At 40.4% G+C, this 23,619-nt stretch overlaps 1 protein-coding gene across 1 annotated transcript in view; it reads right to left on the bottom strand.

The window, feature by feature from the left end:
- Nucleotides 1-23,619, bottom strand: part of LOC149779659 (uncharacterized) — a 93,507-nt gene that overhangs the window by 6,170 nt on the left and 63,718 nt on the right. The gene's annotated exons all lie outside the window — the stretch shown is intronic.

The raw sequence follows: 23,619 nt of genomic DNA, 5'->3' as shown, positions 1-23,619 counted from the left end.
GCAAAGTAATATATGTCCTAGGTTTTCTTTAGTTATAGAGAAGCTTAGTTATTTTTCGGTAATAAAATGCAACGGATTTTTTTTTAAATAACACAAACCTTGAATTTCAAGCTACAGTCTCTCAGATCGATAGGGTTCCTTCTTAAGAAGTAAAAGGATCACAATACATGTACGGAGTTTTTCTAAAATTTGATAAATAGGACTCCACTTCTAATGCAAAATGAAATGCGAAGCTCAAGTCTATTTTTAATAATAGTATTCGGGACAATAAAGTTATTAGGGGTCTTTCTGTTGAAGAGGGGAATACATTTACAAATCTTGACAAAACTACGTTATATAGTGATAATTTCATTTGACCGAAAACAAAACACAATACATACATACACAATACATACATCTATTTTATGAAAGAAAACTTAACCTTAGAGGAAATGATACCCATATTAATGGAGTTCTTCCTAGGTAAAAATGAGAACAAATATTTTAAATTTGTTAAATTCTGAAATCTAGAAATCGAATAACACAAAATCTAAGTTTGAAAAATGACCTTGTCATTTGATCAACAATCCTACAATCAATGGGAGTTTCACTGGACTTAAATGAAATGCATAAGCAAAACCTTTATTTTGTTTAGTAAGTGGCAATAATTGTGTTCATTTTTATGCCAAGATAAATGCATGTATGGCATTGCATTGAATCTGTTCACCAGTAGTTATCATCACAATATTTATTTTAGGAACCGTTAACTGGATCATTCGAGCTCTGAAATGTAACAGGATATTTTCTTTGACTCACAGGAAAAAGTGTACCAAGTTACATCCGAATGCGTTCCTGAGAATTTATGCTATCATCTGGAAACGAAATGCATAGAAAAATCCTTAACTTTGAAGTTTTGGACACAAAGTCAAGAGGGTTATAATTTACGCCATGGGATCCACATACAATTTTCGGATTTAGATATGTTCGTTATAACTTAAAGTATCGTCTGAATAAGTAATGCACAGGTAGAATATATTTTTAGGCATCAGTGACCTTGTTTTATGAGTTAATATAACCGAATCTGAAATGGTTCTTCTGTGGACTGAGGGACATATATGTCTCAAGTTGTGTAAATTCTGTTTCGAAGGACTTTAGTTATCATCCAGAAACAAGACAAACGTAATCTTTAATACCCCGCAATCTTAGGAGGCGGTGTGTATAAGAATTATATTTGCAAAATGGAAATCAGCTAACATTACACCGTGCCAATATGCCAACATTCAAACCTCGATAAAGTTAATGTCACTAAAAACTATGATTTAAACTGTTTGGTTTTAATTTACGTTCGTGTACTAAACACGTATGCAACTAGCAGTTTTTTTATTAGTATATATATATATATATATATATATATATATATATATATATATATATATATATATATATATATATATATATATATATATATATATATTAGGCATCTACTGCGGTATATATTATTGTTTGCTCTGTCTTCGTGTGATATATATTCATTCCAGTCTGTCTTCATTCCCAGGAAACAAACAAATAAAAAATATGCTCAATGATACTCAGCAAGAAATATAAAGAACAAAGGAAAACGTAAAGTCATTGCAGATAGTTTTGTATTGTTTGGATTTTTTTCTCCAAAATGAGTTAAAGTATGATGACTATTTAAAATCAAATAAAACCATTCTTCTTTTTGACGTCTTAATGATTCAATAATATTTAAAATTTCATTTTTCTATATTAGTACTTTTACAGCTTCATAGAAATAATGGACAATGTTTGGGTTATTTGTGAATAATGCCTCTCTGTACAAGAACTTTGTCTCCAAGAAGCATGTCCCTACCGAATTTTGTAATCAAGTTTCAAACTTTCCTTCCCGCAAGAAATAAATGATACCATTGCGCTAGTAGTGAAGTGGGCCACTTTACAGACAATGGGAATGTCCATGCTAAACTCCCCGGGCCACTTTACGCACGAAAGTTATATGAACAATGGGAATGTCCATTACAAGACCTCCTGGGCCACTTTACGGACAAGGGAAAGTTGAGTATAGGTTGGGTTTGTATAGGGACGATAGGAACGGAACAGGTGGGGTGAAGTCACGGTACTGGACATTGGCAACAATACAGCAAGTGGCTGACCTCAATCGGACCAAACAGTGAGAGCGGATAAAAGGTAGAACGCTGGCGGGGCGGGCCAGATAACTTTATAGAACGCTTGGTGGGGCGGGACATAAAACTTCTTTATAGAGAGAGACATAGACATATCACACAAACAAAAGAAATTCGCAAACACAAACACAAAAAGGGCAAAATTAACAGCTATCTTTTCGGGGCAATGGAGTGGCCCTGAAAAGAGCTTTTGAGTTTTTTCTTTGTCTTTTAATTTGTTCTTTTCCTCCAACAACTTCTTATTTTCTCTACTACATTCTTCTTCTTTTTCTTCTCCCCTTTCTTCTTCTCATCCTCCTCTATTTTGCTCTTTTCATTCTCCTCTTCTTTATTTTTGTTTTCATTCAAGACTCTCATTCTCTTTTTATCTTCTTCCTCCTCCTTCTCCTCCTTTTCCTGTTTCAACAACTCTCTTAGTTTTTACTTCGTCATCGTTATGTTGTTGATTGTTAAGACGGTGGGGACTTTACGCTCCATCCTCCATACTAACCAATATCTCCTCCACCATACCCAAATCGTCTACTGGCTCTTGCAACGTGTTAATTTTGTCAAGGTGGTTAGAAGCTATCTTTGTTTATTTAAAGTTTTAAACGCGCGAATGACGAACGCTCCGAATTATATTCCTGAAGCACGAACGTGAAGGAAGAGAACCATTACAATAACTTCACATATTACCTACTATCAACACAGAAGGGAAGAAAATAACCCAGTATCTAATATCAAAACAGAAGGGAAGAAAATAACCCATTATTTACTATCAACACAGAAGGGAAGAAAAAACGCATTATATACTATCCACATAGTGTAGGAACAAATTTTATCGTTAAGATAAAATACAAGCATACAAAAACACACAAACTTGGAATAGTCAAGGCTTCTCTCTGCCTTCTTCTTCTATTCCACACCCGTCGATCATGAAGTCGATCATGAAGTCTACTTATTTCCTGCCTGCGCTGCGGCTCACACTCTTGTTGCTATCTTTCGAACCCCTTTAACTTCTCCTCCCACTTTTCCATCTGGGGGCCAGCGGCTCTCGTTGGTTGAGGTACTGGCAGTGGCTGTTGTGCTTGTAGTGGCTGTGGTGCCAGTAGTGGCTGTGGTGCTGGTAGTAGTTGTGGAGGTTACTTGCCATAGGCTTCACCTCAGATATAGATCTTAGCATCAGCATCAAGAGTTTAGTGTTAGGACTGGTCAGCCTGGTGTCAGGATAATGTGGCTGGGTGGGACATCATGCTACATGTCTGCGGCATGATGTCCCAGTGCTAGACATCACTATAAACTGTCACACTGCAGACATAGTAGCAATATGGCTGAAAAATTAATGGATCCCTATTAGATATTTACAGGCAATTTTAGTAGCCCTAAGAAGGGCTTTTGTTTTTAGGCAAACGTTCTCCGTCTGTCCTCTGCTTTCCTGTATAGCTGGGCTGTTTGCTTTCTTCGTTAGTTTCTCCTGGAAAGGCATAACCATGAAGTTTAGCGATGTATTTAGCCGCCTCGGTCACCTGGCGTAAGGAGAACTCTGAGTAAGCTTCATAATAGAGCGCCAATTAATGTATTGGATTGCATTGACGAAGTGGCCCGCTTTTTTGATCTCATCAATTGCCTTTCCCAGTCCCATATTCCGGTAGACAGAGCCTTCCTTTCTTCCACTCTGTTTAGGTGGTGCATGGTCCTCAGCTTCATCGCCGCTGGACGATGATACTTCCAGGGCCGCTGCCAGCGTGGAAGTTTCAAATTCTTCCGGGTCGTCTGCCAACATTGCCTGGATTTGGCTGAGTATGTAGAAATAGCTGTGGAAGCTTGATTTAAAATTTTAGCCAGATGTTGTTTAAGAGACAAGGAGACGGTTAATAATAGATCAGGAAGACAGTATAGATAAAGATTTTTAAAAAGATTTTTTTCTTTTTTGTTTTTTTGTTTTTAATTTTTGTTTTTAATTTTCTTTTTTCTTTTTTAGTCTTGAATTCCTTATTTATTTTGATTCCTTATCTTATTGGTTTGGAGTGAAAACTTGTTTTATGGTTGTTTGTATGTTATTATGGAGTCCTGTTTTAATTCATACTTTCCTATTTTAATTTTTTGTGGCCTTAATTGGTTTTTATTATTCGGGCTATGAACGGCTGTGTCAGTCTGTGAACCCACGAGACCTAGCAGGTCGTTATGATTCCCAAACAGTGATTTTGTAATATTCATCCTTAACTGGTTTTTATTATTCGGGCTATGGACGCCTGTGTCAGTCTGTGAACCCACGAGACCTAGCGGGTCGTCATAATTCCCAAACAGTGATTTTTTTTTATTTTTAAAAATTGTTTTTTTTTTATTAGATTCGACCTGAACTGGTTTTTATTATTCGGGGTATGAATGGCTGTGTCAGTCTGTGAACCCACGAGACCGAGCCGGCCGTCATAATTCCCAAACAGTGATTTTGTAATATTGGTCCTTAACTGGTTTTTATTATTCGGGCTATGAACGGCTGTGTCAGTCTGTGAACCCACGAGACCTAGCAGGTCGTTATGATTCCCAAACAGTGATTTTGTAATATTCATCCTTAACTGGTTTTTATTATTCGGGCTATGGACGCCTGTGTCAGTCTGTGAACCCACGAGACCTAGCGGGTCGTCATAATTCCCAAACAGTGATTTTTTTTTATTTTTAAAAATTGTTTTTTTTTCATTAGATTCGACCTGAACTGGTTTTTATTATTCGGGGTATGAATGGCTGTGTCAGTCTGTGAACCCACGAGACCGAGCCGGCCGTCATAATTCCCAAACAGTGATTTTGTAATATTGGTCCTTAACTGGTTTTTATTATTCGGGCTATGAACGGCTGTGTCAGTCTGTGAACTCACGAGACCGAGCCGGCCGTCATAATTCCCAAACAGTGATTTGTAATATTTTTGACTCGTCTTTGATTTACTTTCTTAGCTTTTTTGTTTAGATTGGATTCGTGTATAAAACTTATGATATTTTCGAATGTTAGATTAATATTGGGATTTGTGTTCATCAAGAATTCTGGGTATGTTGCAGGGGATCCAATATTATGCTGTTTAACTTTAAACATGGTCAGACTGGAGACTTCACTGTTTATATTGCTCAAGCGCGGACGCGATAGAAAACATCCATACGGTTATTAACGTCGGAACACTATGATATTTGGTTTCATGTTGAGGGAAGGAGAGAAGCCAAAGAGCAACAACTAACCAACATATAACATTGAAGAACATTGTTATTTAACAAAGAAACAACCAACAACTAATAATAAAACAACTTTTCAAAAAGCACATTTTTTGACAAGGTTGGCAATGTTGTGTGGTCAAGCTAGACCTCCACTAAGGGAGGTCATTGGGCCAATGATGTACACTACATTTTCTAGCTAAATACAAGAGATATTCATTATAGTCACAAATCATCGACCAACTTTTCGTCGTTTCTAGAAGAGTCACGATCAAAAAGTCACTGAATGTTCTAAAGAATATCCAAGTCTGAATTGATGAAGAAAATGCATACATATTTTACACACACCATGGAATCTGTGCCTTGTAATTTCACGTTATTGAGTAGTGTCGTCCAGGCATTTCTTTTCATATAGTCAATGATGTCGTCTTCTAAAGGCGGCAATCCACACGAATCAAAATACTGCACACAATCATCTTCGGGGAAGTAGACGAATACCCATTGGGTTCCTGGGAGATGACTGTCACCTGTGTTGATGACATAAGCTTGATGGTCTTTAGACTTGCGACGAAGCAGTGCATCTTTAGCACACACGACACGATTCCAAGAAGCAGTGTACAAATTATTGTTTAAAAGGTAATAACGTTCCCAGGTATCCAATTTTTGTTTTTCCTGGTTTCAAAGGTAATGTTAGGTCATCAATTCAATCCTGAATTTTCGCTTGAAGATCTCTGACAAGTAATCGTTTCTTCGCTTCGTCTCTGCACTCTGAGCCAAAAGCATCGATGTGATGGATCTCTAGAGCAATCAGAGAAAGAGTGGAATGATCATATAAGTCTTTACACGACTGCTGCAACACGTTTTTTTTCGAGATGAGACCCCAAGCGTCCTACCGATACTCATCCAATTCTTCTTCTTGACTCAACATTGGACATGTATCATGCTGATTTTGACTGGGGTGATCGTTTTGACATTCTTAGCAATCTTACTTTGTCAATTCTGTAATTTTATCTGTCAGGAGTTTGGAAAACAGGACACCAGATATTGTTCTTGATCTTACCATCTGGACCTCATCATTATGTTTTCTTTGTCTTCCACGGTTTCCATGATATCCTACCATTCCACTGACAAAGATTTTCCATCATTCAAAGAGGTTAAGAGTCTTCCATAGCTTCTAATAGTCGAGAATGACTTCTCTCAATCTGTTGATTTCTACAGTATTGTCGAATTTGACATACAAGATGACATTCACCGCGTAAGGGTAGAGTTTCTGCAAGCTGAAGTTCCACACGCACTTAACCAGATTTTACAGGTGGAAATGCCCATTGTCGCTGCCTTGGTCTGGAGTGAAATCAATGTCCTTGGAACATATGATCCTCGATCTTGGATCGGAGACCAGCCGCAATGGTGAAAGTGTTCACTTTCACGCGTCGTATCGGATACTTGGCGGTCATTCTGCTCAAAGTGCGATTGATGTCGTTTCTCACTTACGTTACTTTTCCACGAGGAGCACGTAAAGTCTGGCTTGTTGGATTATGGTTTTGTACTTGTTGGCATGAGCCATCAAATGGAAAACGGAACTGCTAAGATTCAGTCTTAGGCGGATATCCATTCCGTTCAGCAAATACTTGTCTTGTAACAACATGTCTAAATGCAAACGATCCAACAGTTATAAACTACTTGCTTGCAGGATTTTCTTCGACGGTCGTTAAAGCTCGCATTATGAGGATCGTCATCTACTGTCAGGGGGGTGTCGTTAAACTTGTTATCGAGTGATGTGTCAGGTTCCATACCACGTAAGCACCCAGAAGAGTGTTCTTGACCTCTTTTTACGTACGTCAAGAGATTTTCCAGGTACGCTGGGTACGGGTAAGTATCCATGCTACTGCTGATCAGTCTGTTATTCAAGTACAAATCCACTTCACTGAACAAGGAATGCATGAAATTCTTGACAGGAGCTACCCTAGCATCGGCTCCTGGAGCCTTGTCGTCCATTTTGATCACTTTGACTTTCAGGTACAAGTAACTGCTATTCAGATCGATGTAATCTTCGGGCTGTCCTTAGATTTCAAACTCGATGAAAGCTGAATCCGTCAAAGGGGAGACTGGATGAAATTATATCCAGTGGAATTCTTTCATCGCCATTATAGTGGGTGGCATAATAAACAAATCCAGTTCCGACTCAGAACATGCACGATATCTCGGTGCATCACTTTTTTCTGTCTCTCTGATATAATTATCAAAGATATCTAATTCTCTGACGTTTCTTTTCTTAGTATTTCTAGCTCTTGGGGTATTAAGTCCTCTGGAGGGGTGCTTTCTGCGTCTCTTTCTGCGCTGTCCTTGCTGTGGCGTCAGGGAAGCAGGAATGTCTGGCCTAGCAGCGTCCATGCCATTTATAGGAGTATCTCCTCGGCCCAAAACGTTTTTGCCAGTTTGAAGCAAGAAAATTTTACCTGGTCTCAAGAAGGCTTGTTTGGGGTTTTGTTTGTAGAGGATGTAGATGATGACATTAAGGAGATATTCTTTACCTTGAGTCATAGCGGCATCTTTCAAGGCGTGCAACCCTCGTGTCAGCATCGGTGTCAAAACGAGGGCCACAGAACGAAAGGCAGATATCAACATATGTCCTAAACTATGTCCGCGACTCCTTGGTACCCAGGATACATGACTTACGATTTGTTAGAGAATCGTTTTCGAAAATGGAGTTTCACTGTGACATTTTCCTTTGGTGAACGGAATATTTTGTCCCAAATATCCTTTTATAGCAATGTTGAAAGTGTCGAGATAAGACTTACTGTCGGGTAAATGGTGAGGATGTACAAATTCACGATGAATGTGATAGGTGTTTCCACCTTTCTCGTCAGCTCTCACGACAGAATTCACTTTGAAAGGAATGACTCGCAGTAACGGTACGGAGGTGTGTTCCATCACATTTTACTCCACAACATCGGAGTACACAATCATCAGATTTAGTCCTTGGTCATTTCTACAGGGAATCCAAAATATTTCGCAAAATTCACGTTACCGGTAATGGCTGGTATTTGGTTTTTAGTCATGATCATCTTGGGGTCTCCACCCAAAATGTCAAACAATTCAGGACAAAATGTCATAGCCAAAAATTTTATTAGCATGGTACTCGAAGATGACACCTCGTTTGGCTTTGTCCAATGCTTTGCCAAACACTGCATTGATCCTGGCAGCTACTGTGTTCACCAGATGTTGACCGCTAAAATAATACTCTGCAGGAATGGTTCAAAGATAGTGAACTGTTTGGTTTTGGAGTCCTGTGTTTTCATAGAGTCACCTGCAGTGACGCGTTCGTCTACGTTTTGTTGCAATTGGTCGTCATGAAAGTGTTTTGATTTTCAACGATGTTTTTGATTTATGTAGGGTGAATTATTTCGTCTAAAGCCACTTCCCAATGGGCCTCCTGGTTCAATTGGATGGCCAGAGGTAATTTAGCCGTGAAACAACATAATGTGTTATTCGAGAACGCATCCATGGAACTGACACGGGGTAACATTAAATATAATTGGTTGTTCATAATTCCATAATTCCAGAGTTCTGTCCGAGGGGTCACAGCTCAGAGGAGTGTCGAAAAGAGAATTGTACTTGTGGTTGTTTTTGGGGTGGTGACAGTTAGGAGAGTGACTGAAGTTGGGCGCAAACGTCCCGTTGTTGCCGTTAGAGGGCTATTTCAGGGAAGGATTGGGAAGAAGGTAACCGATGCAACTACTCCGTAAAATGGTCCACAACCGTTTGTCTCCTTGTTGCAAACTCACATTGGCAATGGCAGCACCGATGACACAATACACCACAAAGATTTGTCTGTTTGTTAGGCTTCATCTTTCTGGCTTGGTGCTGGTAGTTACAATAAGCTATCGGTCTTGGACAAAAGATAAATGCAAACTAGTCTGAGAGCTTTGGACTCCTTATTAGTCTTTTTCAAAGGCAAATACAAACATATTCTTAACAAACAAATAAAACACAAAAACTGTTGTGTTTACAAACCTTTACATGGCTGTTTCTACAGGAATTAAACCAATGACATTGGTGTATACCTTGGAAAATATGAATACTGCGGCATAACATGCCACTATAAATACTGTAAAACACACATGCTATTGTTACGTACTAGTCCATGTACTCCACCATGTTTTAAACGGAATCAAATCACGTAATCAGCTTTGCCGGCCATGTGGATCCGTTCGTGAATATTTTCAGGCGCGTTAAACAAAAACACTTGTGATTGCACAGACATATACGGAAAAAAATGACATAATAGCTAGGATCAAATCAATTGAAGTTACTGATCATGGAAAAATACAAAAATCAAAACATGTTTTTGACGGTTTCTTAGAGAAGGTTTCCCCTTATATAAGCATGCCAACCGTGCTTCAGCTTAAGCAAATCGCACAATCATATGAATAATCGTACTAAGTTGTATGCCACAGGCCTACATACTTGAATTATTAAGACCCATACTTACACTGAATCCACCAGCGCTTACTAATCTACCACTGGTCGTTAATACGAAAGTAACTGTTCAAGAACTGAATCAATTTGCACGTCAGCGTAATATTGAAATAGCAATAGGTGACATGCTTGAGATAGTAGATGCATTTGAACAAACCCGTTGCCATGATGAGGATTAAAAAGACTGTCGTCGTATTAAGGGCAAACAAAAACGTTATGCATATGCTGAGTATGTTCTTGACCGAGCACAACAATCACAAGTACCTGAATTGAAACTTCATACCCGTTGTGATGACTTAGAAATCACGTGACAATTATTCCACGTACATACAAACTGGGTAAAGACTCTCGGAAACTGTAAAACAAAATATTCAGGAATTACATCGTTGTTACAAAACTTTGACCAGTCTGCAGTTAAAGTAGATATTGTTCGGAATGCATATTTGGTTATGCCGATACAAAACCCAGCCATTACGATTATGTTACACCGTGGATTCACAACGGCGCTCGTACAATCCTAAACTGTAGCGACGCAACTGATATCAATAATGACATTGACAATGTTATTGAAAAGATTCCTAAGACTTTGGAGAAATACACAAAAGTAGGAACTGGATTTAGTATCAAAAGCTCTATCCAGGTCCATGTACAAGTCTCACCATCAACCGTTTCATGGGTCCAGTAACATTCAAACACCAGAGTGGGTCCCGCCACGGTCAGTTATAAATGTACACAGCTTTGACACTCGATGTCTTCAAGGGCGATTTTGGCCGTGTTATATTTAGCTAGCGATCACCGATACATACCTCGAAAATACCGGCAGCATCTCTGTGAACTTACCTTTGGTAATATCAAATTTCCTGTGAAGATTACAAAAGCTATTCTGAACAAATTTGAAACACTTAACCCCGGTGTCGGTGTTAATGTGTTTACTAGCCATAAAGGCTTTTATCCGCCTTTACTATTTCCAGTTGAACAACATTTGGTGCTTGGACATCAACCCAGCATGTGAGATTTGTATTGGTACTGGTAAGTAAATTTGCCACAACACTTGTTCGGCAACCATGTTTGAGCAATTCAAAGTGTGACCATTACTGCACTTGCTAACGTTTCCACGGCTGCTTCACCTATCCAATAACCACTCAGACTGTAGATTCTATTTGATAAAGTTCGACTTGTTGTGTCCATTGTTTATATTAATATAATTTACTTTCAGTGAGAGCCTCTCAGTGCAACCTTGATTTTCATACCTCCTTTGATGACCAATCTTGTGATTCGTGCTGCAGCACCTGGTCCAGCAATCGCATTTAAATCATGGATAACCAAAATCGCCCCATTGAGGTGAACGGATATCGTTTCATGCCTTATAAGCATAGTCATTTCGGTTACAAGCTGCTTCAACTCGGTTTACTGGTGCTTCAAACGGCTTTGGTTGATTGTTAGAATCGAATCATATATCCAGCCGTGTACCACCCCCACAGTAATTTTATCCAGGAGTGTGCTTTCACCGTGATATTTAATCCAGGATCTGATGGCGTTCTTGGTAACATTGTTCATGCAGACGCGATATCACTGCCGACATTTGAAGCCAGACCATGCGCGTTCGCATCCATTATGGGTTTAACCGATATATATGGAATGTCTGGAACTAGAAGCTTTCATAAACGTGAACGTTTTTCTCCACAAGTTTCAGCGAACGCTGCTCGTCCATTACGTGTTTGAACTCGAGTTTTATTTGCGGTAGGTATTTTTTACCCGACATCGTACACACTATGAAGACTTGATTGTATTAAATGCTGTATTATTCAATGGTGTCACGAATAAGAATATTCGCAGATGTTTCCACCGTCATTGACTTCTCTGCGCAGGCAACACGCAAACCGTCCAAGCATGGTTATGGAACTGGAGGGTCTGTATTTCCAAACTCAGTTCGTGCACTCATCATTGGCCCTGCTGGATCAGGAAAAACAACTTTTATTGGATATGATTTTACGAAGGTTTAAGTGGCATCGGTTGTACGTGATTGCACCGTCGGCTGATATCGGCTTTGTTATGACGTTTTATAAGACTTTGAAAATTGCTGAGTGACAAGAGTGGCAGCGCCATCGTCGATTTCTTTTCCACCATCGATGAAGCACCTACCATTGACGATTTGGATGCAAACAAAAACAATCTTGTAGTGTACGATGATGTGATGTTCGACATCATGTCAATCCCACACAAATATTTTCACGTTATCGGCACATAAACACCGATGTAATCTATGAATCCAGCGACACAAACATGTGCCTAAAGTGATCCGAGACAACTGTAAAATGTTAATGATATTTCGTGGCATTGACGTGCATGGCCTTGGAAATATTAAGTGGACTTGGTGATCTGCCAATCATTCGTGGAATGAATTTTGTGACATGTTTGCGCGGATCACAAATTACCTGCATAGTTTTCTCTTTATTAATTTGACTTGAACATGCACGGTTAAATACGCGAGGGTATGGAAACAAACGCGTCAATGTAACAACCATAACAATCATATAAAATGTATGCCAGTGATGTCACAGAAGCGTATAAAAAGCGACTTCGTAAAGATGCTCGTGAATAGCAGGAACTGATTCGTAATGTTGTAGAAAGCCACAAAAAGTGAAAGAGGTGTTACAGTTCACAACAAACTGCATGAGAAGACCTCACAGCCGGTTTTGAACAAACATTAACTTTATTAATTAAAGCAAGTAAAGGTATTGCAGAACATACCAATGATATTAAAACAACCACTCAAGAAGAAGCTGTGCGAACGGAAACAGAAGAAGAACCGGGTGAAATTAGTAAGTTAGTTGAGAGCACTAAGATCATAAAAGGAACAAGAGAAAGTGCAGAGACTACTAAAAAGTTACCAGTGTGCCCTTTAGATCCATATATCTAAGATGAGGAGGCCGAGGCAACGACACTATCCAAATATAAGTTTAAGTTACCGTGTGCTGAAACGTTTCACGAGGATGTCGTCAACAAATCGAAAAGGATATTCTAGCATTTGCAGCTAATTTTCCAAAGGACTGGACAAACTATGTAGGGTTAAATTATATGGTTCGTTATAAAAAGACAGCAGCTGTCATTTGGGACAAGTGGGTATATCGGGAAAGGTTTAATAATGGTTAGGGCAACAGGCGAAGAGATGAATGAATTTGAACGTGAAGTGACAAAATATCAAGAACATCAAGCATGGAGTAATGAAGCTCAGGAGGAATAAAATCAATAAGCAAATCATACACCTGTACCCACATAGGAAGATTACAAACAAATCAAAAGTGATTAGAGGAACAACAACCTTTACTAGATAAAAGAAGAAGCAAAGAGGTGACATCAAAAACAGTTTCCAAAATAAACACCCACAAAGGAAGAAGTAAAAAGAAAGGAAGCGGCCTCGGTAGACTGTGTGACCCTAACGACCTCGTTGATCGATTAGAACACTTTTGGGATCAGTTGGTACGGGCAGAAATGTACCATACGTCATTAACGAAGCCACATCGATTTCCTAGCGACTGGCCAATCACATCATGGACAGAAATGCATATCGCAGGCATGTATGAACTTTTTGAAGATATCAATGGTGTTTACGACGGACCAAGTTCGTACACCGATAATGAGTTCTGAAACGATTGAGACATTCTGCGTCTTGCGTGAAATATATGCTGACGAAACGACATGTGTAGTTGTTCAGGGCTAAACACTGTTTGGATTTTCACCAACTGTCGAACCAATTGATTTAATATCGTATACGCCCGAGGCAACTGTAAATCTTCCATACCATCCACGGTTAACACTTTTGTGGTTCAGGACGCGCACTTTGTTGATCTGCGGAGTGAAACATTGACGATACAAATGTACATGAGAGATAGACCTGACATTTAATATAATAAAACAGTCGTACGTGTACATGTGAAACCCGGGCGGGTTCTTAACCTAAGAAAACCCGTTTACGCGCATTTTATGGAACTGGCCTCGGTGACGCTGTTCGTGGATTATTCACAGGATCACCAAATGTGTTTGACCTCTGTATTTACACGCCGTACCAATCGCTAAACAAGATGCAATACAAGTCTTTCATTGCATTAAAAGTGCTGATATCGGATGAAACAATTAGACTCGCCGGCGGCTTAATCACTTCTAGTGCGACTACGGCGATTAGTGACTCAAGCAACAATGGTTCCAGTTACACTATCATAAATAGAGACAATGCCGCCTGTGTTAGTACAAATTATGGATGAAGCCGTTCAGCAACGATTGTCAGATTCAGAGATTGCAGATCTGGCAATGGGAAGTGGATTGCGGATGCCTCGCAAAAGGTATTAGACTAAACTAATAATGTATAAACAATGACCCAATTCAAAAATATTTCTGATCCTGCAGTTGACATGGGGATGCCTGTGTCAGTGATCAAAGTAAAGGAGATTTTCAGTATTACTCGTACCGGTCAGAGACCACAATCAATTAAAAATAGAATTGCAAGTGCAGACACGTCTATGTTCCTTCCTCCATGTGATGCGTTCTTCGAAGTTGAGGGAAACCTTGTACTGGATGTCGTGGCGTAGTCTAATAGTGCAAGTTATTCCATCAATGGAAAGGAAATCAAATCAATTCTTGACCATGCCGATGTTGCGACGAGTATTCTGGGACTTAACAGATACAGTGATGATTCAGTGAGAACCACTGGTCCAACGATGTTTGTCAAAAATGTAACTGATCACGCGGAATAAAGACCGAATATTATTAGACGACCTCGAACAGCTGCTGACGCTGCTGATGCAGATATAGAAAATTACCGCTAAGGGTCATCAATGCACCTGAGGAAATACATAATATACATAATTGAACTATTATGTATTTAAATGATAATGTCCTATGATAAAGTGAAGCTCGACCGTACTGAAAATCAACTTGCGAAAAGAAAAAATGCAATAAAACTCTGCAGGGTCACACTAAAAGGTTTTATTTAGCAAACTTGACCGGAAATGTCCCGGTGTGTTTGACCTAAACACAACTCACTCAGCTTAATTCGGCCAAAACCAAATTCACCTCATTAACATTAAAATTATCTTAGTAAGAGGTGACACAAATACAAAAAGACTAGTGGAATATATCCATTTCTTGTAGCGATACCAGCATTGTTTTCAGCAGCGGTTAAAAAATCGGCGGCATTAGGACCTGTCGGAACTGCACCAGGAATGGCTTTTAAAAAGGCAGTTGGCGGTCGTTTAAAAAAGGAAAAGGCCTGAAATTACCAAGAACAAGTTGTCAATATCATCGGGCAGAGGCCTTTAATTACCCGGTCTCAGAAGATCACGCCGTTGACCCGTCCATTGTCAAATCTAAACCAGTCGAACACTTTCGTCCTGTCTTATTCAAAATGAACTTACACGCGAATCCGGTATTGTCAGTCTGGATTTGACAAAAGGACCTGGCACTCACTGGGTTGCATGCGTAATGTCACCTCAGTATCATTTGCATTTGGACTCGCATGGACTTGCACCAATCAGTTGGTACGGACGACAACCAGTTTTATTCGACTACACCAGTACAAGCTTGATTGGATTGTCCCATATGTGGTCATATTGTCGATGAAGCGTTGCTTGCACTGGATCGTTCACCAACTCTGCAAGTACCTATTGATTTCACACTAAAGTACGTGTAATATTATACAAAATGTATGCAAACATTTACCGACATTACTCAGACTGAGGACGCGTTGCTTACGTAGACATAAGCAGATTTACCACTAAAGCGGATTTGGTGAGTTTACTTGTCGTGTAGATGACGTCAACCCACGTGAGCTTGTGATTTTTCAAGATCAAACTGGCAAACTGGAAACGTCTAATGTTGACATTCAAGATAGTATCGTCAATTTGAAAGGCATGTCGCAAAAAACATGGGTGAGATCACGGAAAACGGGGGGACCAGAGACGTTGGCGTGTCGGTTGCGTTTATCAAGGGCAATGGTGATGCAGCTAATATTGCAATAAGACAATACGTGCAAGAAGAAATGGCTCACTTGCCCGCAACACCACGTGTAATAAGTTCGTTTACAACGTAGCAAAAACCGTTGACTAGAAAAGAAGTAGAAACAACTGAATATAAAATAACAAATGGTCAAATTATTTTTCTTAATGGAAATTGATTTGATAACCTAAATCTAACATCTAAACAGCGTGGGAGTCTGAATCGTTTTTTTTATATAACTATATCCGGTTATCACAGTAGATGGAGCCAAGTAACATCATTAATCAGCAAATTGTATTCGTTGGCTAACGAGGATAACATAATTAGTATGATCGACTTTGGGATTGTATTGGCGGAGATGGAAAATCGCTGACAACTCGTGCACATGTTATAACAAGAAACTGTAAATGCCAAAAACGCAAATAGACTTTCCGCCACAAATAAATTAAGGAAATACAGTACCTGCGTGGTTCTGTTCCTGTAAAAACGGCCTAGAACGATAAGCTCAAACAGATTGTGTCAGATATGGAATGCACTTAAATACTGCTGTGCAGTTAAACCATCTGATATCAGTCAAGAAGAACTTTACCATTAACTTAACTTAAAAGAGAAGGCGAGTACCGCTGAAACATGAAGTAAAGATTACAGTGACTAGTTTTAGTTGAAGATTGTAACACTCCTCATATACCATATTGTATGAATACACTGTCAATATTACCTGAGAAAAGAGCTCATTGCAAAGGTTAACTAAAATCCTTGGATCATGAAATACAAGTCAATAGTGACCTAATTTTCACTAAACCTTTGTTGTGTTCCACATAACACACACACACACACACACACACACACACACACACACACACACACACACAGACACACAAGTCAAAACCTAAGTCTAAGTCAAAGCTTGATTGGCAGGGGTTACTTCTGACGGTGGGAGAGATCACCATGTCTCACTGGAAAGCTACCGCCTGCTTCAAGCTTGGCAGCCCCCAGTCAGTAAGGTGCTGCCCGCCATGGCCCGCCTGCTTCACTTGGTGCGTGGAGCTTAGAGAACCATCTCGACAAGTGGGCTACAAACTCCGCACCAGGAAAGACTCAAAGAAGAAATAAGAAGACTCCAGCTCTTCGTTTTGCAACCTGGAACATCAGAACCATGTGTCCTGGATTGACCGCGGCCCTACAGCAGATCTACGATGCACGGAAGACTGCCGTCATTGACAGAGAACTCTCCCGACTGAACATCGACAGTGCCTGCCTCCAGGAGACCAGCCTGGCTGACAGCGGCACAATCAGGGAAGCCAATTACACGTTCTTTTTCCAAGGAAAGCCCTCGGATGAACCTAGGCAGCACGGTGTAGGCTTTGCCGTAAAGAACACGCTAGTCGCCTTCATTGAACCTCCGTCATCAGGTATTGAGAAAATCCTTGCCCTCCGGCTGTCAACATCCTTAGGCCTGGTCAACAACTTCAGCGTGTACGCCCAAACCCTCAGCTCCACCCACGAGGAGAAAGACAGGTTTTATGAGGCTCTGGATCAGGCAATATCCAGTATCCCCAACAATAAAGGCCTCTACTTACTAGGAGACTTCAATGCTAGAGTGAGAGCTGACCATTAGGCCTGGTCCACCTGTCTCGGCTTTTTCGGAAGGAGCAAGATCAACGAGAATGGCCAGCGACTGCTGGAGATGTGCTGCCCCCACAGCCTATGTGTGACCAACACTTTCTTCAAATGCAAGGAGATCCACCAGGTGTCATGGAGACACTCATGTTCATGCCACTGGCACCAGCTACACGTTGTCATCACCAGGCATGCAGAACTGGCCAGTGTCCTCCTCATCCGCAGCTACCACAGTGCCGACTGCGACACGGACCATTCCCTCGTGGCCAGCAAGATGCGAATATTACCCAAGAAGCTGCACCGCGCCAAGAAGAAGGGTCGCCCACTCATCAACACCTGCTATGCAAGAAACCCAGAGAAAACACAGCAGTTCATCAGCAAACTGCAGGAAGCTCACACAAAATGGGACACCTGATGGCACCATCGACTCCAAGTGGTCCCACCTCCGTGACTGTGTGTACAATTCAGCCATCACTGCTTACGGGACGAGGGAGCGAAAAAATGTCGACTGGTAGGAGGCCAACTGGGAGGAGATGGAGCTTGTGACTGAGGCAAAGAGGAATGCCCTCCTGGCATTCAGGCTGAACCTAGCCCCAGAACACTACAAGCCCAAAGGACTGCCAGGAACAACCCCCAGAAGACCGCCTGCCGCTGTGGCAACACCTACTGGCTGCACCTTTGCACCAGTATACAGACAGCTGCCGACACCGGGGATGCAAGAGGAATATATGAGGGTATCAAGAAGGCGACAGGCCCCCCACCTCTAAGACCGCCCCCCTCAAGTCCAAAACGGGCGAAGTCATCACAGACCAGGGGAAACAACTGCAGCGATGGGTTGCGCACTATCTCGAGCTGTATCCAACCCAAAACATCGTCACTGACGCCGCCCTGGACACCATCCCAGACCTGCCTGTCATGGAGGAACTAGACCCAACCGCCCACCTTGGAAGAGCTCGGAAAAGCCATCGATTGCCTTGCCTGTGGGAAGGTTCCTGGAAGCGACGAAATTCCGCCTGAAGTCCTCAAGAGCGGGAAACCAGCACTGTTTCAGCCCCTACACATACCCCTCTGTCTCTGCTTGGAACAGGGATACATCCCACATGACATGCGTGACGCCAACATCGTCACTTTGTACAAGAACAAAGGAGACCGTAGCGACCGTAACAAATACCGGGGCATCTCCCTACTCAGCATCGTCGGAAAGGCTTTCGTCCGTGTTGCCTTGGTGCGCTTGCAGATCCTGGCCTTCCGCGTCTACCCAGAGTCCCAGTGTGGATTTCAAGCCGGCAGATTAACTGTAGACATAATCTTCTCACCACGCCAGCTGCAGGAGAAGTGTCGTTTGCAGCAGATGCCCCTCTACATTGCCTTCATAGACCTGACGAAGGCATTTGACCTGGTCAGTCGGAGTAGACTCTTCAGACTCCTGCAGAAGATCGGCTGCCCCCCACGACTGCATGCTGTCGTCACGTCGTTCCACCAGAACATGCACATCACAGCGTGCTTCAATAGCTCAACATCGGAGGCCTTCCAAGTCATCAGCGGAGTCAAACAAGGCTGTGTCCTTGCGCCGACGCTCTTCGCCATCTTCTTCTCCTTGCTTCTCCAGTACGCCTTCAAGGACTGCAGCGAGGGAGTGTACATCCATACCAAGGCTGACGGAAAGCTGTTCAACATCGCCCATCTCCGTGCTAAGACTAAAGTCACAGAGGTACTTATCCGTGAATTGCTCTTCCCCGATGATGCAGCCTTGACATCACACACGGAAGATGGACTTCAGCAGCTAGTATGCCGCCTCTCCCACGCCTGTAAGGAATTTGGACTGACAATCAGTTTGAAGAAAACGAACGTCATGGCGCAGGACGCAGACTCCCCTCCCTCCGTCACCATCAATGGGTACAACTTGGAAGTAGTTTAGAACTTCACATACCTCGGGTTCAACATCTCCAGCTCACTCTCCATTGATTCTGAGGTGAACGGCAGGATTGCCAAGGCATCAGCAGTGATGGCCAGACTTAACCAGAGGGTCTGGAACAACCCCAACTTCACCGAGAAGACCACACTGCGTGTCTACCAAGCCTGCGTGCTCAGCTCACTCTTCTACAGCAGCGAAACATGGACCACCTATGCGAGACACGAGATGAAACTCAACAGCTTGCACCTGAGATGCCTGCGAAGCATTCTGCACATCCAATGGCAGGACAAAGTACCCAACACAGAGGTTTTAGAACGTGCCAACATGAACAGCATGTTCTCCATTCTCAGCGAGAGACGCCTTCGCTGGCACCCTCCATGTCAAGAGAATGGACCCAGGCTGTATTCCTAAGGACCTGTTATATGGGGAGTTTAGCAGACGATACACGACCGACTGGACGACTACGTCCGCGCTACAAAGAAGTTTGCAAGAAGGACATGAAGACGGCCAACATCAATGTCAACGACTGAGAGAGCTGTGCTAACGACCGTTCCACCTGGCGCCTAGCTGTCAGACAGGGCATTCAAAAAGCCGAGGAAGAATGAAACATAAAGCAGGCTGAAAAGAGAGCTAGAAAGAAGGAGAAACAAAAGGTTACACTGGAGCTACACCATCGTGTCCCGCAGACCGATGGATGCCAAGGATATATATATATATATATATATATATATATATATATATATATATATATATATATATGAGCCAGTTAACTGGAAACCAGCCTATGACATAAAATTTCCATATTTGCTATTTTTAGTTCCTTAGTTTGTCTACTTTTTGCATCCACGGGCTTGATACGCAATGAATACCGTTTCTAAAGTGGAACGTCATGACGTTAAGGCACCGTTGTACAAACCGTAACGTAATTGTTGAATTGGTTAAATAAATAGAGCCACCTGCAATTTCTCATTAAAACTTTTTCATGGCGTGAAATGATGTTTTGTTATTGAATACCTAATTTTAGTTAACTGTGTTCAATATTTATCATGCAGCTTTTATGATCGGCATGTATAAGTTTTAACCGAGTTAGGGATGGAATAATGTTGTTGTGAAATATTTCCGCGCGAAACAACTTTGTTTGCAAATGAACGTAATCAAATGATGGCAATAAATATATGGCGATGACAAAAATGATACCTCATTATTATAGCATAGAACCACTAAAATTATGCTAAAGACATGCATTAAACTCCTCACTCCACTGGGGGTCTTTACCATGTGACGCTTTTACAGCAGGATCTGGCAAATCCTGTCACATTCTTAAACAAACATTGTTGATAATGTCTACTCAGTTCTGCACTCTGCATCAGGTCTGGACGCTTGTCGATCTCGATCGTCTTTCCCGGGACCTTCTTAATATTAATTGGGATCTGCTCCTGATCCGAGGCTTCACTAACGACCTTAGCAAACGCGGAACCCGATTTGGATCATTTTGGCGGGGCAAATTGGATTTACGCGCGGGTCCTTTGAAATGAACTTTTAAATAAGTTTTATGTGATACTGAAATCAAAATTTTCTTTCATCGCTTTAGAATTACTTTCTCTATATAGATATATTTTTTTTCAAATAACTACCGCGCTGGGCCGCTGTGAGCCCAGGGTCCGTATGGGCCTAATCGGTCCAATCAGCCTAAGGCCGGCCCTGCGAGACTTTCTCCCAAATGATATATCCTGTGCGTGGGCAACTACTCGGAAATACTGGTTTTTGTATGCACACACACATACAGACACGAGCGCGCACATTCACAAACACAAAGAGAGCATGACTAAATAATAATGTCATATTTCATATTTTCTTTTTTTCTTCAATCACTGAGAAAAATAAAAGGAATAAACGAACGTTTGCATAAAAGCGTATGCAAAATAATTAAAACCTTTATTCTGTCCAATAACATTTGCCTGTGAAAAAATTAAAGAGATTTCATAATCCTTCATTTTGAATAATATCAGCATTGCTATATTGAATGTAAGGCATTGTGATGCATTGTGTTAATATAGAACGATTATATACAATTTAATAAATAGAGTACCGTCTGCCTCGCAGGGGCTTCGAGAACCGGCCGATTTATTGCTTCCAGTGTCTCCACTGTCAGGTAGTATCCCTATCAGCTCGGCTTCCTTCTCATCCTTTAGCATTCCCCTCATGCTGAAGATGTGGTCATAAATGGCATACTGGTTGTAAATGGCATAAACAATTTTCTTCGCAACAGTAATCCTTTCTGGTAAAATTACCCACTATCGTTTTATTGACCCCATTTCTGTATTATTTTCAAAGACTACGTCTTCAGAGTAATTAATAATGACCTCCGCCTCAGTATTGGATTCGGGGTTCTCGGAGTTCATATTTTCTACATTATGAATAAATATTATTGCCCTTTCCTATTATACGAGGCACCAACATCGTCTCATATAAACAAGCGAGAATCGATGCATGAATGAGTTCCGCAAATATATCTTTGAATACATGTTAAAATAATTGTAACAGGATAGACCTGGATGCTTGGATCAAATGACAACACAACACAATGTGATGAAAGATGGAAATTTATTAAATGAATTAATATATATATATATATATATATATATATATATATATATATATATATATATATATATATATATATATATATATATATATATATATATATATATATATATTCTACAAATACAGTGATTCTTTCACGCTCTAAACATAGTCTCATTCAATTGCTTTATCCAAACATTCACGAATAGGAAAACAAACAAAAAAAATGATTCATATATTCAAATGTATGAATGCAAGATTCATATAATCTCACATCATAAAAGTAAGATTCATATAATCTCATGTAATGTCATGTAATGACAGTGAGATTCAAATAATCTCATGGAATGAAAATAAGATCAAATAGTCTCATGGAATGAAAGTGAGACAACACTATAAAATGTCACACTGCAGACATCGTAGCGATATGGCTGAAATATTGTTAAAGTTACGTTAAAAATCCAAATAACCCAACACATGGAATGAAAATAAGATTCAAATAATCTCATGTAATGAAAGAGTTTACAAATTAGCGGTTTCGTCTTTGTATGGCCTTGACGGTTACATCGTCTTCCATGCCCATATAGACACACAGACGGCCTGACAGACAGCCTGATATACCTGCACACACATACGTACAGACAGCACACAGTTCTCCTGAATTGGGTTGACCCACTTGTATTGACCACACCCACCTTTCATGGATCCACCATGTGCACAGACACAATTTACACTTAATACACAAAAGGTTTCCAAAAATAATTTTGTTAAATATAAAAAATCACCGTTCAGTTAATGATTCTCTCATTTTTATATTATAAGGTCGTTGGCATTCCCCCCTCCCCCAAAAGTCCAGATCATAGGATTGACTACTTCTCATTAGACAAAAAAGTTAATACCGATTGACATACTAAAATGTATTTGATTTTGCCCGCTAAAAATACCCATTGAAGCAAACTCTCAAAAAGTTTATATTGAAGTGTCCTGAAAATTTTGCATTACATTGCAAAGTTACTTCAGTTTCCTATAGTAAAATATACTTTGAAATTACGTCTTTCTGTTTCTTCTTGGATTTTTTAAATTAAACCTTGTCATTATTTTTAGGATTCAATGGACTTTTATACATTTTCACTGCATTAAAAGCTTCATTATAAAACCAAATATAAACATATTAATTCCATCATCTTCTTTTCTTTTAAAATTAACATGTTTCTGAAGATACAATTTAGTTTAAGGAATAAAGAAAAATGGTGCGGAAAGAGCGACAATGGCATTTGATCTGGGATCGCTCGGATAGCCATGTCAAAATATTAAAAATGTACCGACAGTTCCACTGGTTGTACCACCGAACCTGCATTGTTGCAAACAATCGTTTCTTTCTCCTACTTAACTCTTGTACCCACTTTACACTATTTTGCGGAACAAAACTTTACGTCTGGTTGTTTATATCAAGGTCAGAAAAACTATAAGTGATAACAAATACATGAAAAAAATTCTTAGATTTAATAATTTTCCATTTACTAAGGAGTTATAGGATATAATATAATATATATTCATATATTTTATAAGGTTTGGATCAGTGGGGTACTAAGGGTAAATTGCGTCCGGGGCGACGATAATGGCGCGCAGTTTTCCAGCATTTTAATACTTGTTTGGATTCATTTGTCTACAAGCAAGA

The sequence above is a fragment of the Sinohyriopsis cumingii genome, chromosome 17 (genome assembly GCF_028554795.1).
Source record: "Sinohyriopsis cumingii isolate HCF-2022 chromosome 17, ASM2855479v2, whole genome shotgun sequence".
Lineage (NCBI taxonomy): Eukaryota > Metazoa > Mollusca > Bivalvia > Unionida > Unionidae > Sinohyriopsis > Sinohyriopsis cumingii.
This window is presented reverse-complemented; position numbering and strand designations above follow the sequence as displayed.